Here is a 16,453-nt window from a genome sequence, read left to right on the forward strand (position 1 = left end):
TGTTCATTGGGGTGTATAAATTCTAGCAGATCATAAATTTAGAATTGGAGGACCTTTTTGAGGTTAACCAGAGAGGTTAAATGATTGTCACAAATAGTAAATAGTCACAAAGATGTTAGGTAGGTGGGCTGGGATTTGAACCTAGATCTCCTAACTCCAAAGTCAACATTCTTTCCATTACAACTGGTGTGTTAGTTAAAACACAAACACACAACCAATCCCAGTCAGTCCACAAGCATTTATTAAGAGCTCACTATGTGCCAGGTGCTGTGCCAAGCACTGGCATACAAAAAATGCAAAAACCAGTCGCTGCCCTCAAGGAGCTCACAGTCTACTAGAAGAGACAACACGTAGACAACTATGTACAGACAAGTTGGACAAAGGATAAACTGGAGATAATCTCAGAGGGAGGGTGCTAAGATTAACGAGGACTGGCAAAGGCTTATTGCAGAGGGTAGGACATGAGCTGAAACTGGAAGAAAGCATATAAATAGTTTTGCTTTATAAGCGTCCTCTTTAGAATGTTCTAATTCACCAAGAAGCAAAGTCTGTATATATTATGTTCAAGTACCATCTTTTTCATGAAGCTTTTCCTGATTCCTCCGACTGCTAGCAGCCTCCCTCCCAAACCTGTATTTTATATATATGTATTTTTTGCATCTACAGTATGTATATATATATATATATATAGACCTCTGTTATATATATTTGTATTTATTCACTTATATTTATGCTGTATGTATTTACGTATGTACTTGTTGCTTCCTCTCCCCCTTGCAAGTAGGGATTATTTCTTTCTTGGTACTTGTGTCCCTGTTAGTTTAGCATAGTACCTTGTACATAGTAGGAACAAGTAATAAATGCCAGTTGATTAATTCATTGATTCTTACTGATTGGTCATAATCATATGACAGTTTTTTTTTCCCTGAGTTCAAAGTTAGATACAAATAATCTCATTTCCCCATTAGTAAAAATAGGTAGGACTTGATATTATTATCCTTAACTTTTCAAATAAGGAATCCAACACCTGGGGTAATAAAATAATATTGTGAAACATTGTATGTGATCCAGTTTATGCATCTACAATCTTTATAGCTCACTAGACTCCACAAACTTTGGTCTATGGGCTAAAAAGCCCAAATATGAAATCTAGATAAGAATGTACTGGTATTATTTGAAGACACAAGTTATTGTAGAAATACACTTACAACCCTACTACCTCAAATGATAGATTCAGACCCCGAAGGAACCATGGAGGTTTTCCACTTAACTATGACCCTCAGGAGAATCCTAGTGCAAGCTACTCTTTCAGCACATTAACAATTCTGTTACTGCCTTCATGTAGAAGACAGTGGACTCCCTCTAAATGTCTACTGGGTTCTTCTTTTTCTATACTTAAATCCTAATCCCTGCCCAGAATAACTTTTTTATGGTTAATCCATAATGTTGATTCTTCGAGCAAACTGGGTTATTAAAATGGCTGGAATGATGGTACTGAAAACAGAATGTTCTTAGGAGGCAAAAGGGATTCTTAATCTCACTACTGATGAAGTTCCATGTGAATATTTGTAAACCTACTGGGAGTAAGCAAGGAAGGGTCAAAGGCCCTATTCATGTCTCCCTATGACTCAGAATGAAGAAAAGAGCTGGTATGTAAGGCCCTTCTAGTTTTCCAAGTATGTTGGTAGGATGTATATATACCTTGTTAAGGCTGATCCATGGTTCCAAAAGGGCCAAAGAATGTTTGAGCTCTTGGTAAATTAGAGATAGGACTATAATTGGGGCAGCTATGTGGTGCATTGGATAAAGTGCAGAGACTGAAGTCAGGAAGACTCATCTTCATGAGTTCAAATCTGGCCTCAGACACTTCCTAGTTATATGACCCTGGGCAAGTCACTTAACCCTATTTGCCTCAGTTCCTTATCTGTAAAAAGAGCCAGAGAAGGAAATGGCAAACCACTCCAGTATCTCTGCAAAGAAAACCCCAAATGGGGTCACAAAGAGATGGACATGCTCTGAACAACAACAACTATTTGAGTTTCCTCAAATATTCATGAAATATGTAGTAAGGGAATTGTAGGAGCATTGTATGACCAGCATGACTCAGGTTGGGCTGGTGCTTCAAGTCTGGAATCAGAATGCAATGCAACACTTGCAGACTGCCTGGCTGGTTGAGGACCAAAATGACATCACTAGGTTAGAGTCAAGTCACAGTGTGTCAGCTGTCACTGATCAGACCAATACAAGCTCAGAATGCTCTACCACAGTTCGAGCACAAATAGTCCACGTGAACATCTGAGGTGGATTCTTTAAATCTGTGCAACTCACACTTCTTCTGAGCTGTTTCAATTCTGCTTTGCTCCCAGAGCCCAGCACCTTCTCTGATGAGGGCACGCCATGCTGGGCAGTCCTGTGCCAGTGTCTCCCATGTCACACAATCAATTCAAAAGTTCTTCAGAGAGACTTTGTATTGCTTTTTCTGGCCACCACGGGAGCACTTGCCTCGTGTGAGTTCTCTATAAAATAGTTTTTTTGGCAAGCATACATTTGGCATTCAAATACCATGGTCAGTTCAAGAAAGGACCTCAGTGTCTGGTATCTTATTCTGCCAGGTGATCTTCAGAATCGTCCTAAGACAACTCAAATGGAAGTGATCAGTTTCCTGGCATGGTGCAAGTACACTGTCTAGGTTTCACAGGCATACAACAATGAGGTCAGCACCACGGCTCTGTAGACTTTCAGTTAACAAAAGGAAGCTGATTTAGTCAAAACAGGGAAAGGGGATACAACAAGGATACAGTATTGATTTAGTTGGCCTTACTGCCTCTGTTGGTCAACCCAAGGGAGAAGCTAATCACCTTGTAGAGTTGTTTTGTTTTGTTTTTTTGCAACCAGAAAACTATGTCAAAGGCTGAATCTTAGTCCCCTCAGCTTATTAAGTCTTAAAAAATTATTTTTAATAGTTTTTAAGCAAACACCAGGCCTGACAGATAATGTTCTTACCTCAAAGGATGATCAGAGGAATTCCTGATTTGCTGGACTGGGATAACTTCCACGGAGCTGGATATGTCCTCTGGCTCCTTGATGAGGAACATGTATATCTTGCTGAAATGACACAGGGAACAGCTGATGTTACTACTGTTTTGAGAAGATGATTGTCAAGAGAATGGATTTGTGTTGAGAAGAGCTGCCCCCTTGATGGTCTACAAGAAATGGAGGAGAAATGTCTTTATCTAAGGTGGGCATGGGGGGAGGGGAGTGATTTACAGATATGGAATACTGTATATATTGTCAGATTTTTTTTCAATGTATTGATCAATTTTGCTGATTTTTTTTCCTCTTCATCTTTTTATTTTTCTAGAAAATTATATGTTATATGAGACGGCCCTCTGGGAGAGGGGGAGAAGGAGAGATGCAGAAGGAAATTTAGGTTATATTAAAACAAAAGATATTAATAAAAATGTATTTTAAAAAACTCATTGGAAAAAAAAGAACACATGAATGCAAAAAGGAAAAGAAATGGCTCTGTCCTCTTTTGTGACTTTTCCTACTCTCTTTCTCTTCCTTGGACTTCCAGGAAGGACCAAGATAAAGGGAGGGGATTTTTTTTCCCCTCTTCTTTCCTCCCCAACAATGGCTGTTTGTGGCATAATACATTCTCTCCATTTTATGGAAGTCCAAGGGAGAAAAAGAGCCAGAAAAGAATCACAAAAGAAGACAGAGATTTTTCTCTTTGTTCCCCTTCTAGACCATGTAAGGAGCAACTATGGTAACAGGATTCCATCCTCCCGGCTCTTTCCTAACCCAGCTACCAACCCAACCATCTTCACCAAGAGCTAGTCACCAGGGACAACTGTGGAGTTCCTTGTGTCACCCCAGCAGGATCCATGTCCCTCAGCAAGGAGCCAGAGTATATATGCAGCTCTGTGGGAGGTGCCCTGTCTAGCCAACCAAGAGTTCCCTAATCATCCCTGCCATAAATCAATTAAATTTCAAGAACCATGTTCACATGGTTACCTTCAGACCTGGGCACACCTGGCTCATGGATGAATTACAGTCTTGGGCTGGTTTAACCTTTTTACAGAAATGAATTACCATCCCTAATAGTTCAGCTTCCCTTTCATTTGTTTTAAACCCCCAGGCTAAATTCTAAGATCTGACAGCCTTAGGCTTAGAGTATATCCCTTACTGCTGCCCCTCCTGGGTGCACTGATTAGACATGCAAGCCCAGTAGCTTTAAGAGAAACTTAAAGCTTACTACAGCATTATGAGCCCTGTCTCAATTCTTTTCACTTTCCCCTGGGTACTGACTTGGACTATTTTTTTGAACTTTTGATTGTCCCCTTCTCACCTGTGTCAAAGTCCCATTTTTTTTTAGATGTTCCTTTATAGTATAATGTCTCTTAAGCTAGGCTATAGGAGATGACAGGTGCCATCTTGAGAATATAACATGCAGCACACTCTTTATTAATTCAGGTCTCCCTGAATTAACATAGGTCAACAGGTTACAGCCCTTTACCGTAAACTTCATCATAATTTGAATCATATCACAGAGCTTGATATGTAGTCAGCAATGCCTAAGTCAAATTACATCAATGTTGTTAAATATATGAGATTAGAAGAGAAAATAGACAAAGAAAGGAAGCACCAGAGCTATAGTTTTTAAGCATTAAATTCCAAAGAGTTATAAAACTTATGAATACTAATAAACATTCAATTGAATTCAAAAAACCTTTGCTAGGATCCTACTAGGGTACTAGCATTTTGCTAGGTTCTAGAAGACACAAAAAGCCCTGGTCCCTGCCCTAATGGTATTTATAATCTAGTTAGGAAATAATTAGCTTGCTAGGTTCTCAACAGTGTCTAGAATATGTTGGATAGAATCCTGCAAAGCCCCTTATTCTACAGGATTATTTCATACTGGAAAGTTTCCACAACGGATGTTGCTTAAAAGGCCTTTTGTATCATGGGTCAATCTTGTCCCACTTTTAACAGAGTAATCAATTCCCCTGTTTTATGTGAGACGGCTCTTCAGTTGGGTGAATGATGGCTGGAGTGAACTGGTCTTCTGTTTCTGAATTTTCTTCATGAAGTGGCCCTCTTTGTCTTCGTAAGTCATCTCCATTCTTCTTAATGTCTTTGATATCTTCTGGGTAGATGGACCTTAATCATTTATTTGTAGGAAAAGAAGTGATATTGGTTGCTCGTAGGAAGCCAGGACAAAGGTTGTCTACTTTACCAGCTCGTTGCTGGGGTCCTCTGCTGGAGGCTTTCTTTTGCTGAGCTGCTAGCTATGCTGAATCTGTTGGCTTGTTCTTGGCTGCCATCTGTAGGTTCTTTGTTGAACTGTAGCTATCATGAGGCTGATTCCCTGCAAGGGAAAGGGTTTGGCTCTTTTCAGTCCATAGTCTCAGGGGGTATTTCAGTTCTTCTGTGAGCCAGACCTACAACTAGCAATTGCCTAGTCTTAAATTACATCTGCCTTTTGAAATTATTTGCTACTGCCTCAACTGCTATTCCCTGAATAGCAGTTATTAAGTATTTACTATGTGCCAGAGTCATTAAAGTCCTGTAGCAAGACAAAAGTCAGGACGACTGAAGACAGCCTGGGATGCAGTGGATGACCTTGGTGCCTTCCATGTCAAGCTAAGCTCTAAGTCCTCCATAGTGCCTGCGTCAGCATCCTTCACGGCCGCTGGAACAAATTGTTCTCATCTGCCCGTTCCTCTGGGGAAGTCTTCACATGCTTGGGGTAAACGTTTCCCTAACTCGCCGACAGGCTGGGATCCTGTCAGTTACCCTCAACCTAGTTCAGCCCATCTGCCAAAATGGTTCATACCCAGGTGTGGTCGCAGTTCATGCTACAGCTTCTTGAAGCCTCAGGTGAGAGCTGAATGACAGGTAGACTGTGTGCACGATCAAAGATGTATGAGCAAGCCCCCACCCCAGAGGTGCTAGTCCTCTCTAAACACCCCCTACACCCACACAGATGACTCTGGAAGAAAGAGGAAGGTCTGATGACTTCGTGAAACTCTGCCTCACTTAAATCCAATTCACAGGCAAGTCAAAACATCACCTCATGATGTCACTGGTCCTCTCTGAAAGGTAAGAACAAACAACAACAACAATAACTACATGCCAGACACTGGGCATCCAAACAGAAGCAAAAAGAAATACAATTCCTACCATCAAGGATCTGACATTCAAATGGGTGAAGAGAATACATAAAAGGAAGCTGAAAAGGTGGAGGTGGGGAGCAGATAGATGCATGGTGGGAAAAGAAGTATGGGGAATCAGTAGGAGAGCATAAAGAAAAATGAATGGCCTGGGTTACTTAAGATGGAGTAAATGACCATCAGAGTAAGGAGCTACAGGGGTGGAGGGACCTTCCAAGGTGAGAAGACCACAGGTAGAAAAAATCATATACCTTATCTAAAAAAATGGAATCTTTGAGATTTCACCAGAGAGGCAGCTTCAGAAAGCACTTCAGTCAATGACTCATGGCATTCCATTTATATATAGTACTGTATAACTTCACTGTCCAGATAAAAGAGACTTAGAATGGAAGCTAGCTTTCCATTGGAGTTGGAATACATCCATTTCTTTCAAATTCCATCATGTCCCCTGGACACTAGTCTGGATCCATGCAAATCCTAGGAGCTTTGCTTAGCAAAACTGCATCAATGAACATTGCCTTCCTACAGCCACCAAGATTGCTGCTTTCTCCACACATTTGTTGGCTTGGTGAGGACAGAACCAGGAGCAATGAAAGACAGTTTCAAAGAGACAAATTTAGGTTTGATGGAAGGAAAACTCCTTAATGATTCGAAAGATCCAGAAGTTGAGTGCCTTGGGAAGTAAAGGATTTCCTCTCACTGGAGAAAATGGAAAGGCTGTACTGTCAGGGGTGTTGTTGAGGGAATCTTGCTTAAGTATAAGTTGAACTAGAAAGCTTCTGAGGTCCCTTCTCACTCTGAGACTCCACACTTCATAAGCTTTTAACCACACAGGGCTGGAGTTTAGATAAGACAGAGTCCCTGCCCTCCAGATGCTTATAGTCTAGTAAGAGTGACTGATCTCATTTGATCCTCAGGACTATCCAAAGAGGCAAGTTTTATTATTATCCTCATTTTAAAGAGAAGAAAACAGGCTGAGAGAGGCTTAGGATCATAGAGCTAGCAATTGTCTGAAGCCTGCTTATGGACTGAAGTCTTCCTGACAACACCCCCTTCCCCTCTCCCCAGACAAGAATGAACAATATTAAGGAAGCTGTTATCACCCTAAGGAAGGTATGCTGTGGTGGGTAAGTAGTAGCAGCTGTGAACATAGGCACTGAAGAAACACCTATCCCTCTTCCCCAATGAGACTGCCTGCTGCCAGCAGATAAAAACAGGGAGAAACAGAATTTTGGACACTGTATTACAGGCTGGTCCTTTATAGAGGGTATTCCAAATGTCTTGAGGCAGTTTTAAGCTCTCTTAGTAGCTTTATTTAAAATTCAACTTAAAATGGCTTAAGCTATTTTAGTAGCTTAAGACTTCATTAAGACTTTTGGGACACACTGTACTATGACTGTAGAGTTGATTGCTTGGAAGGAGGGAGAGATTACGTCAGGTGAGTCTGTTAATTGAGAGCAGGCAGTTCTGCAGGCCTGTTGTTCCTGGCCTTGTTCTCTGTGGTATGTGTCCTTTGTGCTAAGTAGTGAAGTGAATTCTTGAGGCCTTAAGCCAAAACAAACAAAAACCCCATTTCTTCCCCCCTCTCATTTCTGCCTAGTTCTCAGCCCTATCCTTCAGAGCTTAGTCTTTGTGGCTTCCGGCAACTCTTCTACTCCCTACCTCTGTTTGTTAAATTTTCCTTTATCCTAGATCTCTTCTTCTCATATTCTTTTTTTTTTTAATTTTATTTATTTATTTATTGCTTTTTGGTGAGGTATGTGGGGTTTAAATGACTTGCCCAGAGTCACACAGTTAGTAAGTGTCAAGTGTCGGTCCGCATTTGAACTCAAGTCCTCCTGACTCCGAGGCCGGAGCTCTATCCACTGCGCCACCTAGCTGCCCCTCATATTCTTTTTCTAAAATAGATTTTTGATATTTTTTGTTTTTACATTTCCTAAATTTTTCCCTATATCCTTTCCTCTCCCAGAAGCCATTACTAACAATGTTCTTGGGGTTTGTTTTTTGTTTTTTAAATAGAGTTCCTCTATCATTGTACTATCACAAATCTGGTTTTCTCCAGATGATACTTTGCTGGTTCCTTTTCCTCCTCCCTCCTTCATGGCGTCCCAAGAGGGAAAGTTGGCATAAGTTTTGCTCCTAATGCTCTCAAATCCTCATTTTGCACCCCGTCCCACAACCGTCCCACCCTGTCCAGCTGACCTTCACGGAGGTTATCTACTGGACCACAAGTCCCTCCTTACTAATGTGACCTTGAGTAAATCTTTCCCCTTTTCTTGAGTTCCCTCATCTGTAAAATTAAGGGGCTGGACTAGATGGCCTCTGCGGTCTCTTCTGGCTCGACCCCGTGATCATTTTATCACTCTGCCTACAAAAGTGCTTATGCCTCTACCTTCATTTAAAAAAAAAAAGTTTCCTTGAGCATGTCACCCCACTCAAGCTATTTCCCTACATCTCTCCTCCCCTTCACTGCCAAACTCCTAAAAAGAGTTTCAATACTGGCTGGCCTCCTCTTCTTAATTAACCACTTACTTCCCAACCCTCGGTAATCTGGCTTCTGACTCAAATAAGCAATTCCTCATACCTGGAAGGCACTCCTTCAACTTAGCTCCTCAGAAATCATTATTTTCCAACCATTTTGGAGAACAATTTGGAACCATGCCCAAAGGGCTATAAAAATGTGCATACCCTTTGACCCAGCAATAGCATGTCTAGGGCTATAACCCAAAGAGATCATACACATGGGAAAATGACCCACATGTACAAAAATATTCATAGCAGCTCTTTTTGTGGTGGCAAAGAATTGGAAATTGAGAGGATGCCCATCAACTGGGGAATGGCTGAACAAGTTGTGGTATATGAATGTAATGGAATACCATTGTGCTATAAGAAATGATGAACAGGCTGACTTCAGAAAAACCTGGAAAGACTTGTATGGGTCTGATGCTGAGTGAAGTGAGCAGAACCAAGAGAATGTTGTACATAGTAACAGCCACGTTGTGTGATGACTAACATTGATAAACTTAACCCTTCCCAGCAATACAAGGTTCTAAGACATCTCCAGAGGCCACATGATAGAAAATGCTATCCCCATCCAAAGAAAGAACTATGGAAGTTGAATTGCTATTTTTTTCTCTTCTGTTGAGTTTTGTTTCCTCTTTCTGATGGTTCCTCCTATTGGTTTTAATTTTTACTTACAATATCACTAATGTGAAAATATGTTTAATAGGAATGTTAAATGTATAGCCTATATCAGATTGTGCACTGTCTTGGGGAGGGTGGTGGGGAGGAAGGGGAAGAAAAATTTTATACTCAAAAGCATATGGAAGTGATTATTGATAAATCAAAATAAATTAATAACATTTGTTAAAAAAAAAGAAATCATTATCTTCTAACAAGGCTCAGGTGCCATCTCTCCCACGAAGCTTTCCTTACTACTCCAAGTTGCTGGCGTGCTCTTGCCCCTAAATTATCTAGGTACACTTCATATCTCCCCAGTGGATTCCTTGAGGGAAGGGCCTAAGAGAGACATAGGTAAGGTGTTATGTTTGTTCATTGGATGGATGGGGAGAAATTATTTCTGGATGGGAACGGAAGATTAAACTCAAATGTCATTTCCCAACCTTCCACATGTGCACGGTCTCATATTCCTTTAGGCAGGGCTTCAAGGAAGACACGAAACACTGAAAGATGGGCAGAATCTCAGTAGGTAGAAATGGGAGTGTTCCAGGTCTAGGGAATACCAAGGATAAAGGCTGAGAAGCAAGAGAGTAAAAATTAGAAAAGCAACATGGAGAAGTAGATTGACTGCTTGTCCTGGAGTCAGGAAGATCTGAGTTCAAATACTGCCTATGATACTTGCTAGCTATGTGATCCTGGGTAAGTCCCTCAAGCATTCTAAGCTTCATTTTTCTCATCTGTAATTATGGGTTGGACTAGATGACCTCTAAGCCAGCTCTAAATCTATGATCCTTTAAAGTCCAGAATATATTACAGGGATAGTGAATAATCCATATCTTACATTCTTCTCCTTTATATAATCAATATTGCCTTCAATATTGATTATATAAAGGAGAAGAATGTAAGATAAAACTGGAATAGAATGATAGCATGAATTATAAAAGACATTTTATTGCCATTCTTAGGAATGTGGACTTTATTTCACAGGCAATAGAGAATTATTTATGATTTTTGACTACTGGAATAATACAATCAGTGCTATTCATTAGGAGGATTAATTTGGCAAATGCATGTAGGATTGGCTTGGGAAAAGACTAAAGGTAAGGAGATCAGTTAAGAATTTATTATAATAGTCCAAAAATAGGTGATGGTAAATGGAACTGGGTAGTAATAGAAAAGAGGGGGCAGATTAACTGATGAATGTGGACAAAGGACATAAACAGTACTCAGAGGAGTTACAACTATTAACTATATAAAAGATTGCTCCAAATCACAAATCATGACAAATGCAAATCAAAACCTTGTAGTTTCATCTCGTATACAGCAAGCTGGCAAAGATGACAAGAAACCAACATTGGAGGGGCTACAGAAAAATAGGCTCACTGACATTGGTGGTGGAACTCTGCATTGGTCTAACCACTCTGGAAAGCAATTTAGAACTATGCTATGAAAATGACTAAACTTTCCACAGTCCTTGACCCATAGATCCCACCTAGGTTTGTACTATTCAGCTTTGACAGCAACTTCTGAGACTTCTCAGGAATTCTTTTGTCAGTGATCAAGGGATCTCAAAGACCGAAAGGTCCCACAAGTATCAAAATATTAATTACAGAATTTTTGTGGTAGCAAAAACCTCAAAACAAAGTGTGTGCCCATCCACTGGGTATTGGCTAAATAAACTGTGGTACCTGAATGTAATAAAATATTATTGTGCTGTAAGAAAAAATGAATACAAAAAGTCTAAGAAACATAGACCTATGAATTGATGCACAAAGTAGTATCAGGAAAACAACATACATAATAACTATAACAACATAAATGTCAAGAATGACAAAGATAACAACAAAATAAAACAGAATGCTACATAATTATAATGTCCTGGCTTGGCCTGACAGAAGAGATGAGAAAATGTACTTCCCTTCCTCATAATTGGGTCTGATATTTCTGGAAAATATGGCAACTCAAGAAGACAAGTTCAGGGGGCCCCTTAACACTTCCTTCCCTGACAGTGAGAGAGACTGTGGGTCTATATATACTATAAGTCTCAGTTGACATACTGGATCAGTTTTGCTGAAATCAGGTTTGGGTTTTTTTTTTGTTTCTTTTCTTATTGTTTGTATAAAGAAATGGCTTGATGGGTAGGGGAGGAAGTAGGGATATATTTGGAAATAAAGGCAATGTAAAACAAAAGTTCAGGAGAGGATATAGAGCTAGATTTGGAGTCAGGAAGACCTAAATTCAAATGCAGCCTCAAATACTTACTAATTGTGTAACCATGGGTAAATCACTTAACCTCCACCTCAGGTTCCTCAACTGTAAAATGGGGAAAATAATAGCATCTGAAGATAAAATGAAATATTTGTAAAGTGCTTTGCAAAGCTCATAGTGCTATACAAATTCTAGTTACTATTAAAATTATTTTAAAAATAAATACCAGCAACTGTAGAGCTGGAAAAAAGAAAAAAGGAGGCAGGAGCAGGAGACATTTTGGAAACAGAATCAACAGGACTTGGCCACCAATAGGATACTGGAAGAGAAGTCAGGTTCAACAATGACAGGTTTGACAGGTCACTAGGAAAACCATAGCTCCTTTAAAAGAATAGGACCTAGAAATAGGTTTAGGAGAAAGACGGTGAATTTGTTCTTGACTTGTTGAGTCTGAGGTCCTACAAAACACCTGGGTGGAGATATTAAGTAGTAGACGATCAGAAGTGCTGGGCTGATGCTTGGGAGGGAGATTAGAGCTGGATAAACAGAATTAGGAGTTATTTACATAGTGTTGACTGGAATCCATGGAAATGAATGAGATTGCCAAAATTCTTGAACAATGCCCGTAGGAAGAACCTGAAAAGGAGTGCTCAGAAAGGGAAGAGAAGACCAGGATGTACTATAATATTATAGAAGCCAAGGAAAGAAAGGGAACCAAAAGGGAGGGGGTGGTCAGTGGTGTCAGATGCTGCAGAGGCCACCGGATTTGGCCACTTTGGTCAGCAGAATATTTGGGGGAGGAGCCAGATTGCAAAATTTGGAAGAGCAAATAGGTAGTAAGTGGGAGTAATTACTACAGACTAATCTTTTAAAAAATAAAAATAAAAAGGAAGGAGGTTGGGGTGGGGGGAAATAATTAAACATGTAGGTTTTTTGTTTTTAATTTTTTAGGATAGGTGATTTCTTTATCCCCAGGCCTCAGCACAGTGTCTATGCACTGGTAAATGCTTAATAAATGTTTGTTGATGATTATGATGATAATCATGTTTGTAGGTAGAGGAGAAGGAATCAGGGGAGAGGGAGAAATTTAAGTTACAAAGGGAACAGAACAATAAATAAATGGTTCTTTTTTCTCTTGGGAATTAACAATTTTCCCTTCCTCTTTTCCCCCAGAGTCCAGAGCCCTATTTATTTAGCCTTAGGATACTCATCAATGAATCAAGAAACACATGTGGAGTATCTGCATAGTCAAGCAATCATGCTAGGTACATTGTGTTCTGAAGGTCTCTTCATGTTTTCAAAACCCAGACCAAGAAAACAGCCCCTTGAGCCAAAAGAGATTTTATTTGTTGGTAAGGAGAAACAGAGCCAGATTGCTCTGAACACTGTTTCAATTCTACAGCTTTAATTTCTTATATTTTTAAAGGGAAAAATGTCAAGGATGTTATAACATTTTGCAGTTTCTACGTTTTCATTCTACTTCTATGATATCCATGTTTTATATTCTAAAACATTTTGCCCCATAGGCATCCTTGTGTTTTCATAGGAATGTGCTTGTCTTACCAGTTCTAATTGTTAAGGCTCCTGATTCAGGGCAGAGTTAGTTCTGTATCAAGGTGTATGCTTGAAGATTGGGTTGACCTTGTTCAGGTTCAATAGAAGCTTCACCACTAGTCATTCATTTAATCCCTTAGAGCAGTTCTAATTATAATTAACCTCTTGATTTGGATTAAGAGGTCTAACGACCTCACTAATTCTCTTACTTGTAACTGATTCTGTATCTGTCTGAGGACTAGCCTAGCCAAGATTAGGTAAAGCTTATCAGGTCCCAGAATGATGATTTCTCTGTCAGTGGGCTCAAAGCTTACTTACTAAAAAGCATAGAGGGCTAAAGGATGTTGTATGGCAGCAGGGAGCTCACCTGAGACGTGGACACTGACAATGAGGACACACCATGATGTTTCTAAGCTTCTGAAGGACTAAGGAATGTTTGGGACAAGGGTGGGGTGCAGGTAAGGATGGGCGCTAGCACTCCTAGGCTAGGTTAAGTCTCAGCAGGGAATAATTAACCTGAACACAGCCCCTAGGAAGGGGGGGGGACGGGGGGGGGGGGACATCCCCAGAGAGTGTTCTTTTTGCCCTCTAAATTTTGTGCCTTTTAGGAGAAACTCCAGTCACCTGTCCTAGTTACAGCTCTATTATCAGTCTTCATCCACAGATGGAATACCCACACTGACAAGTTATAGATCCTTGAAATACTAATGAATCAATAAACTGCCCAATCTGGTCAGATCTTCCTTTAAAACATCTATTATAGAAGGGGTATGGTTTCAGAAAAACCTGGGAAGACTTATATGAGCTGATGCAAAGTGAAGTGAGCAGAACCACAAGAACATGGTGCACAGTTACAGCAGTGTTGTAATGATGATCAACTGTGAAAGACTTAGCTACTCTAATCAACACAATGATCCAAGACAATTCTGAAGAACCCACAGAGAAAAATGCCATCCACCTCCCAAGAGACAACTGATTGTGCAGACTGAAGTGCAGACTGAAGCATACTTTTTTCACTTTATTTTTCTTGCTTTTAATTTTTTGCAACATAGCTGACATGTAAACATGTTTTGCATGACTTCACATGTATAACTGATATCATATTGCTTGCCTTCTCAATGGGTAGGGGAGGGGCTGGAGGCAGAGGGAGAATTTGGATCAGGATTTTAAGAAAGGAATGTTAAAATAAAGCATAATTATATTTTAAAATGTCTAGTATATGCATCTCTTACTTCCCTGCCTCACAGTTCTCCCCTTAATTCAAGCCTTCCTTACTTCTCTCTTAAACATTCATGGCCTGGGCCAAAGAACTTTCCTCTTAGCTTCCACAAGAGAGAAGAGTTTGGTAGATGGTCTGTCTCTGATTTCATTTCCATGTCAGACTGGAAAGGTGTGTTCATTCTTTCCAGGCCTGTGCCTCCTACAAGGGTTCATCAAAGCACTGGCTTCTAAATTTTGTTTCTGGTGCAATTAGTGGGGGAAAAAAAAGATCAAGAATGTGGAAACCATTAAGGTGAATATACCAATATTCTTCCAATAATCTCAGCATTATCTTCTACTCCTCACTCTCCCTCACCCCACATATCTAATCAGTTGTTAAATCTTAACATTTCTATCCCAGAAATTCCCTATTAGTCCCCTTATCATTACTCACTTAGCTTAAGTCGGCCTGGATGGCTCTAGAGGAGAAAGTGAGGCTGGTGACTTTGCACAGCTGTGCCCCACTTAAATACAATTCACTTGCAAGTCAAGGTATTACCTTTTTGGTGTCATGGTCCACTTCAAGAACAAACAACTCACTTAGCTACACTCTTAGGTGAGGCCTTCATCACCTCTTCCCTGGACTAAGCAATGGCTTTCTAATTGTAAATTCCCGGCCTCAAATGTCTCCCCACTCCAATACATCCTCCACACAGCTACCATAGGGATTTTCCTTAAGTACAGATCTGACCACTCACTCCCTTACTCAATAAACTCTACAGGTTCCCTATTGCTACTAAGATCAAATAGAAACTCCTATTTCATTTTTCAAGCCTTCACAACCTAGCCCCAATCCACCTTTCCAACCCAACCTTGTTGGACATTACTCCTCCTCCTAGTTGTTAAGACTTTAGGAGGAGAGAGAGGGAGGGAGGGAGGGAGAGAGAATTAATTTTGACATATACAGCCCACACCCACTCTCAAGCAAAAATGTAGCATGTTTCTTTTCCCTCCAATTTGATTACTGGAAAAGGTAGGGAGTTTTGTTTTGGGTGATTTTGGTGGGGAGGGAAAAGGAGGAGTTTGGCTAAACATAGCCACATCAGCTTCCTTTCTTTCCCATACACAGCATTCCATCTGCTGTACTCCTGGCCCTATCCCCTGACTGCCCCCCATGCCTCAAAAGCACTTCTCCTCACCTCTACTTCATAGAATACCTCTCTTCCAACAACACACAACTCAAATACTACCTTCTATACAAAACATTTCCTGGTTTCTCTCCTCCTCAACTTCTCAAATCCCTTGAATTTAGTAAGCACTTAATAGATGGTTGGTGATTGATTGATTTGTTGAAAAGAGTAACAAAATAGAAGGTAATGGGTTGCTTACTTACATCTCCTGGACTTCCTTTTACTTTTAAGTTGATCATGCACTGTGGAAGATGATACTGGAAGCCTAGGGACAGGAATAAGAAGCCAGTCATATAATTCATAAGCCTTATGTAGCATCAACTTGTCTAGCTGCTGCACTAAAGTCTAGGTAACACTAATTCAGAAGTTGTTAACCTGGGGTGCAGAGACCCCCAAGGGGTTTGTGAGGATATTTCAAAGGGTCCATGAACTTGGACAGGAAAAAAATACTTATTTTCTCATAAAAATACATTTTAATAAATATATAAATTTAAATGAACATTATTTTTAAAATATTATTATATATCATTTCATTATTAATATTAAATCACACTGTAAAAATCAATTTCAATAAAATAATTTAAACTATAAATTTAAATAAAAGATAAATATTTATCAAGTTGCTTATAATATAATCATTTAGATTTTAATAATTATAAATTTTGAAAAATATGTTACTTTAATAAAATAATATATATATATCAAAATTTTTATTTTCACTAAACTAAGTGAAATTTAGCATTTCCTTCAACTCCTGCTGTAACCTGACTTTTAGTTTCACAAACACACTGTCAGGGAAGGGAATGGAAATAAAGGTGGGGAGATGCAATAGGTAGGGTGAAAAAATAAGGGATGTTTTCAGGAGTTCTCTTATCTGTAATCCTTTTCAATCGACAACACTTAGAAGGGATAGGAAATGTCAACCCTGATAAAGACTGAAGAGCA

General features: G+C 39.7%; 1 long non-coding RNA gene across 1 annotated transcript in view; it reads right to left on the reverse strand.

Moving 5' to 3' along the window:
- Window positions 1-16,453, reverse strand: part of LOC144456336 (uncharacterized) — an 18,847-nt gene continuing 2,394 nt past the window's right edge. Inside the window, exons 2-3 of the long non-coding RNA XR_013485417.1 lie at window positions 15,712-15,773; window positions 1-3,105 (exon numbers count right to left, since the gene is read on the reverse strand). This is a non-coding gene — a long non-coding RNA (uncharacterized LOC144456336). The remainder of the gene's footprint in view (window positions 3,106-15,711; window positions 15,774-16,453) is intronic.

This window comes from Phascolarctos cinereus, unplaced genomic scaffold (genome assembly GCF_003287225.1).
Source record: "Phascolarctos cinereus isolate Bilbo 61053 unplaced genomic scaffold, phaCin_HiC Scaffold_3;HRSCAF=262, whole genome shotgun sequence".
Taxonomy (NCBI): Eukaryota; Metazoa; Chordata; class Mammalia; order Diprotodontia; family Phascolarctidae; genus Phascolarctos; species Phascolarctos cinereus.